The sequence below is a fragment of the Salmo salar genome, chromosome ssa06 (genome assembly GCF_905237065.1).
Source record: "Salmo salar chromosome ssa06, Ssal_v3.1, whole genome shotgun sequence".
Classification (NCBI taxonomy): domain Eukaryota; kingdom Metazoa; phylum Chordata; class Actinopteri; order Salmoniformes; family Salmonidae; genus Salmo; species Salmo salar.
Genome location: NC_059447.1, coordinates 17,945,033 through 17,953,421, shown reverse-complemented (window position 1 = coordinate 17,953,421; position 8,389 = coordinate 17,945,033).

The window sequence follows — 8,389 nt, the reverse complement described above, 5'->3', positions numbered from 1 at the left end:
TGGAATGTGTGTGTGTGTGTGCTTGAGGATGAAAATGACTTCATACGATGCCTGTATCGATTCTTTATTGTGGTGTTTGACAATATGGAGGACAAATGAATGACACTGGTGCATGGCTGCTCATCCATAATACAACGCTCTACATTTCCCTCTACGTCATGGTATTTCTCATTTGCTAATTCTTTGTCTAGCGTCTTACTACAGTCTCTTTGACCACCATGGTGCTACATTCCCGAGCATCCGTTCCATGATAACTAATGAATTTGTCCTCGCCTCCCGTCTCCTGTCTCTATGATGAGAAGCTGTCTGCAAAGGTTAATTTATGCATCCCCTTTCATTCAAGTCCACCATTTAATATTCAGGTTCATCACTTCCTGTCATGGAGATGACTCCGCTAAGATAGATCAGGAGATATTTTGGATCTTCTGAGAATGTGAGATTGCAATGTGAGGGGAAATTCTGACTGCATTGATTTCAAATGGTAAGCATGGCATATATTTTTAGTAGTGAAGTTCTGACAAGGAGGAGAAAATGCAGAATATTAATATAATATTAACATTACTCACACATTGTCACTTGAGACATAAGTCATTATAAAAACTATATGGTATGGTGGGGAAATTGTGAAGGAAACCATTATTCAGATAAAAAAAATCACTGTTGCTTGACAATACAATTCTGAGCTGTAGACTTTTCAGAGGAACTCCAACCCAGTCATGTCCCTTGGAACTTAAATGATACGTGGGCCTGTTCTTCAATGTGGAATGATTTAAAAACTTCACTTAGATTTAATTTGACCTATCAATCACACATAGGTCTAACGGTAATCAAACGCCAAGCCAATCAACTTCTAAATAAGTTTAGCCGGAGAAGATGAAACAAAAACAAACAATCGGCAATCATCTTTCTATCTTCCTCCTCAGAGCCAGTTTCTCTCCTTTATGTCTGTGATTGACTGGGGTTATTCAAGTTTGAAGCTCATCAATTTGGAAAAGATTGCAAGAGCTCATATTTGAAAAGATTGGTTTGAGTCAGTCACAGTTTATCTGGCTTGCCCCCTTGTTTTTTCTGGTTATTTCCTACCCCTCCTTTCCTGCCCCATAAGACCCATTTAATAAACATCCTGTCTGAAGCGTCAATCCCCATGAAAGCAAACTGTCAGCGTTATCCCATGACTCTTGGAACTCAAATGGGTTTCTGAAAAGATTTTCAACCGAGACGTAGGCCTATCTGTAAACATTATTTCACAAAATTTCTCCTGGGATAAAACTGTCAGACGTGCCTTCAATAGATCTGTCCTGGTGGTTTGGATGATTGGAGTGGCAGACATGTTGTGACAGACATTTCTTTGAGATTGAACTGCAATAAAGAGAACAGAACAGAACTGGGTCAGAGCAATGCGTTTGCTTTTACGGTCTTTGCTGGCCAGGACTGTCACGCCTACACCTGCTCCCTCCCTCCTGCACTCAACGTCACCGGTCTACAAACCACCGTTCCTGGCAACCCACATTGCGCACACCTGGCAAACATCATTGGGCACACCTGCTCCCCATCATTAAGCACACCTGGACTTCATCAGCACCCTGATTACTCTCCCTTCTTGTAGCCTCAGTCATCAGGCAGTGTTGGTTTTGGTTACGTTCAGTTCGCTTCTCCTATTTTGATGTTTCTTCATGTTTATTATTAAACTCCTCTTCTGCACCTGCTTCCTAACTCCCTGTGTATACGTTACAGGGACGTCCTTACCCCATTGAAGTTGAAATGTAAAATGGTTAAGGTAAGGGTTAATGTTAGGGTAAGGGTTATGGTTAAGATTAAGGTTAGGGTAGGGGTTATGCTAAGGGTTTAGGCTAGTGTCGTGTCTTTGGCATCATTAAAGTGAAGACTGTTATTTTATCAAATCAATTCTCTGTATTATTACATGATTAAACTAATCATGTAAATGTAATTAACTAGGAAGTCAGGGCACCAATGAAAATCTTCAGATTACAATGTTATAATTTTGAATGAATGAATTATTCTTTACCTTACGTTAGTCTCATTCCAAACGTCGTAAATTGTTGGTTATCTGCACGAACCCAGCCTTTACTATGAATCATCCATACACCAATTGTCTTAATCATTTATTTACTAACTAAATAATCACAGAAATGCATAAACACACAAACAGTAGATATGGTTACAAGGAAATGATAGGGGAGATTCCCTTGTGGGCTAAGCCGATATGACGGCTTGGTGGACAACAAGGAAGTGGGTGTGGACTGAAAAGGGCGGGAAAGACAAAAGGAGTCACTACACAGTTTATAATTATATTAATTGAAATGCTAATCCTTTGCACATGAATGCTCACTCATTCGGAATAACTGCAATCAATATATATTTACGGCCAGCGTGTCGTTGTGATCTCTGTTGGAATCATCAGTCCTTCTGTTGGAGAGTCAGCTCATCATCGTCTCTCTCTCTGCTTCCCTGAAGATCAAAGTCTTTCGTGGTTAGAATGGTGTAAGGTGGTGTTTAACTGGCGGCAGAGAAATCAGACGCAGGAGAGAAATAACTGTGTTTCCAACGGCGCTGTTTATTACAAAAAACCCACCGGAAAACATAATAATAAAAATCAATGGGTAAACATAATCCGACGCACACCAGTACAGACGTACACAAAACTTACAATACACTATATCCTCAGGCACCCCGTAGTGCCGGAAGACGTGTGTAAATAGAGCCTCCGTGGTCTGTAGGGCTGTAGGGAGACCGGGCAAAGGGAGGAGACGACAGGACTTATAAAAATGATCCACAATGACCAGGATCGTGGTGTTATCCTGTGACGAAGGAAGATCAGTCAGGAAATCCACCGACAGGTGCGACCATGGCAGTTGTGGAACGGGTAAGGGGTGTAGCTTACCTCTGGGCAGGTGTCTAGGAGCCTTGCACTGGGCACACACCGAGCAGGAGGTAACATAAACCCTCACGTCCTTAGCTAAAGTGGGCCAGCAGTACTTTCTACTAAGACAGCGCACTGTCCGACCGATACCAGGACGACCAGAGGAGGGTGACGTATGGGCCCAATAGATTAGCCGATCGTGGACAGCAGACGGTATGTACAGACGCCCAGCCAGACACTGAAGGGGAGCGGGCTCTGTACGCAACGCCTGCTCAATGTTCGCGTCCAGCTCCCACACCACCGGTGCCACCAGGCAAGAAGCTGGGAGTATGGGAGTAGGATCCATGGGCCACTCCTCTGTGTCATACAGCCGTGACAATGCGTCTGCCTTAACGTTCTGAGAGCCTGGTGTGTATGAAAGGGTAAATACAAAACGGGTGAAAAACATGGCCCAGTTTGCCTGGCGAGGGTTCAGTCTCCAAGCTGCCCGGATGTACTCCAGATTGTGGTGGTCAGTCCAGGTGAGAAAAGGGTGTTTAGCCCCCTCAAGCCAATGTCTCCACGCCTTCAAGGCCTTCAGGACAGCCAACAACTCCCGGTCCCCCACATCATAGTTTCGCTCCACCGGACTGAGCTTCTTCGAGAAGAAGGCACAGGGGCGGAGCTTCGGTGGCGTACCCGAGCGCTGAGAGAGCACCGCTCCTATCCCAGCCTCGGACGCGTCCACCTCCACTATGAACGCCAAAGAGGGATCCGGATGGGCCAACACGGGAGCCGAGGTAAACAGAGCCCTCAGGTGACTAAAAGCCCTGTCCGCCTCAGCTGACCACTGCAAGCGCACCGGGTCCCCCTTCAGCAGTGAGGTAATGGGAGCCGCCACCTGACCAAAACCCTGGATAAACCTCCGGTAGTAGTTGGCAAACCCTAAGAACTGCTGCACCTCCTTTACCGTGGTGGGAGACGGCCAATTACGCACGGCAGCAATGCTGTCACTCTCCATCTCCACCCCTGAAGTGGAAATGCGATACCCTAGGAAGGAGACGGACTGTTGGAAGAACAGGCATTTCTCAGCCTTGACCTACAAGTCATGCTCCAACAGGCGACCAAGCACTCTGCGCACCAGGGACCAGGGACACATGCTCAGCGAGTGTAGCGGAGTATATCAAAATGTCAACAATATACACCACTACACCCTGCCCGTGCAGGTCCCTGAAAATCTTGTCTACAAAGGCTTGGAAGACTGATGGCGCATTCATCAACCCGTACGGCATGACGAGGTACTCATAGTGCCCAGAGGTGGTACTGAAAGCCGTCTTCCACTCGTCTCTCTCTCGGATACGCACCAGGTTGTAAGCGCTCCTGAGATCTAGTTTGGTGAAGAAGCGCGCCCCGTGCATTGACTCTATCACTGTGGCTATGAGCGGTAGCGGGTAACCGGGCAGACCCCCCTCCTTCTTCTTCACAAAAAAGAAACTCGAGGAGACGGGTGAAGTGGAGGACCGAATGTACCCCTGATGCAGGGATTTGGAGACATATGTTTCCATAGCCTACGTCTCCGCCTGTGAGAGGGGATACACGTGATTCCTGGGAAGTGCAGCGTCTACCAGGAGGTCTATCGCACAATCGCCCCGTTGATGAGGTGGTAATTGAGTCGCCTTCTTTTTGGAGAAGGCGAGAGCTAATTCGGCATATTCAGGGGGAATGCGCACGGTGGAGACCTGTTCTGGACTCTCCACCATTGTAGCACCAACGGAAACCCCTACACACCTACCTGAGCACTCTCGCGACCACCCCGTGAGAGCCCTCTGTGGCCATGATAAGCTAACCAGGGTAGGCCCAACACCATGGGAAACGCAGGAGAGTCAATGAGGAAGAGACTAATTCTCTCCGTATGACCCCCCTGCGTCACCATGCACAAAGGCGCGGTGACCTCCCTAATCAACCCTGACCCTAATGGTCGACTATCTAAGGCGTGAACGGGGAAGGACACATCCACGGGAAAAATGGGGTTCCCTAAACTATGAGCTAACAATGAAATGATCAGCCGCGCCTGAATCTACGAGCACCTTATGCTGGGAATGTGGAGAAAACTCAGGAAAAGTGACAGACACAAACATATGTGCAACAGAGGGCTCTGGGTGAGAATGGTGCCGGCTCACCTGGGGTGACGCCAGACCACCTTGCCTGCTGCCTCGATCTCCAGAGGAACCAACCCGGCACCGACCGGCAGTGTGACCTCTGCGGCCACAGATAGGCACGAGCGGGAACCCCCTCCGGTCTCCCTGCGTACCGCCCCTCCCAGCTCCATGGGTATCGGAGAGGGGGTGCGGGAGGATGGAACCACCAGACCCCGATCTGGACGTCCGCGAGTAGCCAGCAGGTTGTCCAGCCGGATGGACAGGTCCACCAGCTGGTTGAATGTGAGGGTGGTGTCTCTGCAGGCCAGCTCCTGACGGACGTCCTCGCGCAGACTGCAACGGTAATGGTCGATCAGGGCCCGGTTGTTCCATCCCGGGCCGACAGCCAGGGTCCTAAACTCCAAGGCGAACTCCTGGGATGCTCCTCGTCTCATACCTCAGATGGTAGAGGCGTTCACCCACCGCTCTACCCTCGGGTGGGTGGTCGAAGACTGCCCGGAAACGGCGGGGGAACTCCTCAAACTGGTCCAGCGCCGCATCTCCCTCTCTCCACACGGCGTTGGCCCACTCCAGGGCTTTTCCGGTGAGGCATGAGACGAGGGCGGACACCCTCTCACAACCCGATGGAGCTGGGTGGACGGTGGCCAGGTAGAGGTCTAATTGTAAAAGGAACCCCTGGCAGTTAGCAGCCCTCCCGTCGTACTCCTGGGGCAAGGAGAGACGAATCCCACTGGGTTCAGGCGGAAGAGGGGCTCTCAGGGGAGACCACGGCTGTGCTGGTGGAGGCGCTGGAAGAACTCCCTGTCTTTCCCAGCGGTCCATTGTCTGGACAACGCGGTCCATAGTGGTGCCAAGATGGTGTATTATTGCTGCATGCTCCTGGACGCGCTCCTCCACTCCTATGGCCGGGGTACCGTATCCTGCAGACTCCATGATAGGGCCGGTGATTCTGTAAGGTGGTGTTTAACTGGCGGCAGAGAAGTCAGACGCAGGAGGAAATAACTGTGTTTCCAACGGCGCAGTTTATTACAAGGACATGAGGGGAAACAGAGGGTTAAATACACAACATGTAATTGATGGGATTGGAACCAGGTGGGAAGGAAGACAAGACAAAATCAATGTAAAATGAAAAATGGATCAGTGATGGCTAGAAGGTCGGTGACTTCGACCGCCGAACACCGCCCGAACAAGAAGAGGGACTGACTTCGGCGGAAGTCGTGACAAACGGATACTTCAGAGTACCATTCAGAAATGCTTTCATAGTATAGATGTTTCGGCGGTTGTCGGTCTTCGCATCCCAGGTTAACATAATTTCTAGCTGCAGACTAGTAATTATTATCTAAGATTTGCTCTTATTCTGTAGGGATCAATAGTCTCAGAGTTTAACCATTTCCAGCTGTGTAGCCAATGCTCGACGTGGTATGGTTAGGAATTCAACAACCGTTTTTGTGGTCTGTAGAGGATTTCCTCAGGAGAGGTTTTATTCGTAACAGTAGAAAAGGGCTTTTCCATGACGCCAGATCATGTCTGTGCTCATGGGGGCGGGACAATGACTTAGTTAAACTTTAAAAGGAATAGAATTCTCTTTCATTAAAGGTTTAACATCACATTACATAATAGTTTAATCTTTACTCATTCATTTTATACAAGAATTAGATGCAAACCCCATAATTGAGCAATGTACATGTTCGGAGATATAGTTATGTGTGTTTCCTGTCCTCTCTGAGGTCACCAAATGAAACACATGCGTCATACACATCCCTTAAGTGTCCAAGGACCATTCCCACCTTCTAACAAGTGGACATTTTGTATCAAATTCCCATTTTGGGGATTTAGGAGTTTGCCATGTGAAATCCTTTGTTCTCTCTGTGTCTCTCTTTCTGTGTGGCCAGGGGGAGAGTGTCTCCGCCAGGAATTTACGACCTGAGATTACAGAACCTGAGAGAGAGAGCGAGAGAGAGAGAGAGCGAGAGAGAGAGAGAGAGAGAGAGAGAGAGAGAGAGAGAGAGAGAGAGAGAGAGGGGGGGAAGCCACTAGCTATACCTAAAAAGGGCCACGTCATGACACTAGGGACGTCCCAAGGATTCAGGATAGCACTAACCTTGCCTTTACCCTGCTGCAAATCACATGCCGGCTCTATCAGTTCGAGTAATACTCTTCCACACTAAGTTAGACTATAGACTATCATCTGAGTAACTAAGGTCTGATAGGCCACAAATTGGAAAAAGAAACCTTTCCCCAAACTCTTGTGAGCCTATTATTCGAGCTCATCGTAGGCTGTATTGACACTAGTATTAGAGACAGTATGTTATTTATGATGAGGGACACTTGGGGAAAATCTGGCCTCTCTGAGATGAAAATGGATGGCACTCCCTTCAGTAAAACATATTTTTACCCTCCCCTACCTGAACGCTTGAAATAAAGTGACCCTCCCCTATATCCAAAATTATAATCAAAACATAAAGTGGATAGCAGAGAACATGCCTACCGTTTACCCTCACAGACCAGAGCCTTAGATATGCAGTTTTAGAAACTGTTATTCGTTTTGTAAGCATTACATGGCAAAATAGCCAGAAGGTTGTGGATTTGCAGACCACCGCGACAAGGGTAGTGGTGAAAAGTTCTCAATTATACTAAAAGCACTGCATGAATCTATCGTCTTATTTGCAGTTTGAGAAAAAATATCCTTTTATAAATGCATTTCATGCAATTCTACGTCATTTTACATGACTGGAGACAAGCAGTCTTTTTTAATACCACAACAAAGCATGCCAACGAATGAGCGCATGCTGCAGCACTGAGACGTTTTGATATCTGAACAGGCAATTGTTAAGAAAGAGGATAGTCTAAGTTTGGAACAGTGCTAAAGTTGTCTATAACTGTAAAAATGTTGTCTGATCATCACTGAATTTGAGAAAAATACATACATTTTTTAACACAGTAGCCGCATATCATCAGGTAGACCTATATGCACTTCTTTTCATTTGGGATACTATAATTTTCTAATTTACTCTATTTTATTCCATGATTTTGTTGTTACAAAATATATTTGTGTTGACTGTGATTAGGGCATGGGAATATAAGAGCATCAGCTAAGGCTAAATTAACAAATTAGGCATGCATAGCTCAGTGCATGATCTTCAAACCAAAGACTGGCCAAATTTGTGTTTTTAAAAGGGAATTCAAAAGGCACTGTAGAATTACTGTATAGCCTAATAAGGCATTTTTTGTTCCATTATTATTTAATTCTAAGTAATGCATTTAATTTTATACAGCCTAAAAGCAAAATGTATAGGCATGTTGTTAGGTTCTGTTGATGTGTTGAAATGCTGAGCGCTCCTGCCAGCGTGTCACAAATGCTTCACAATTG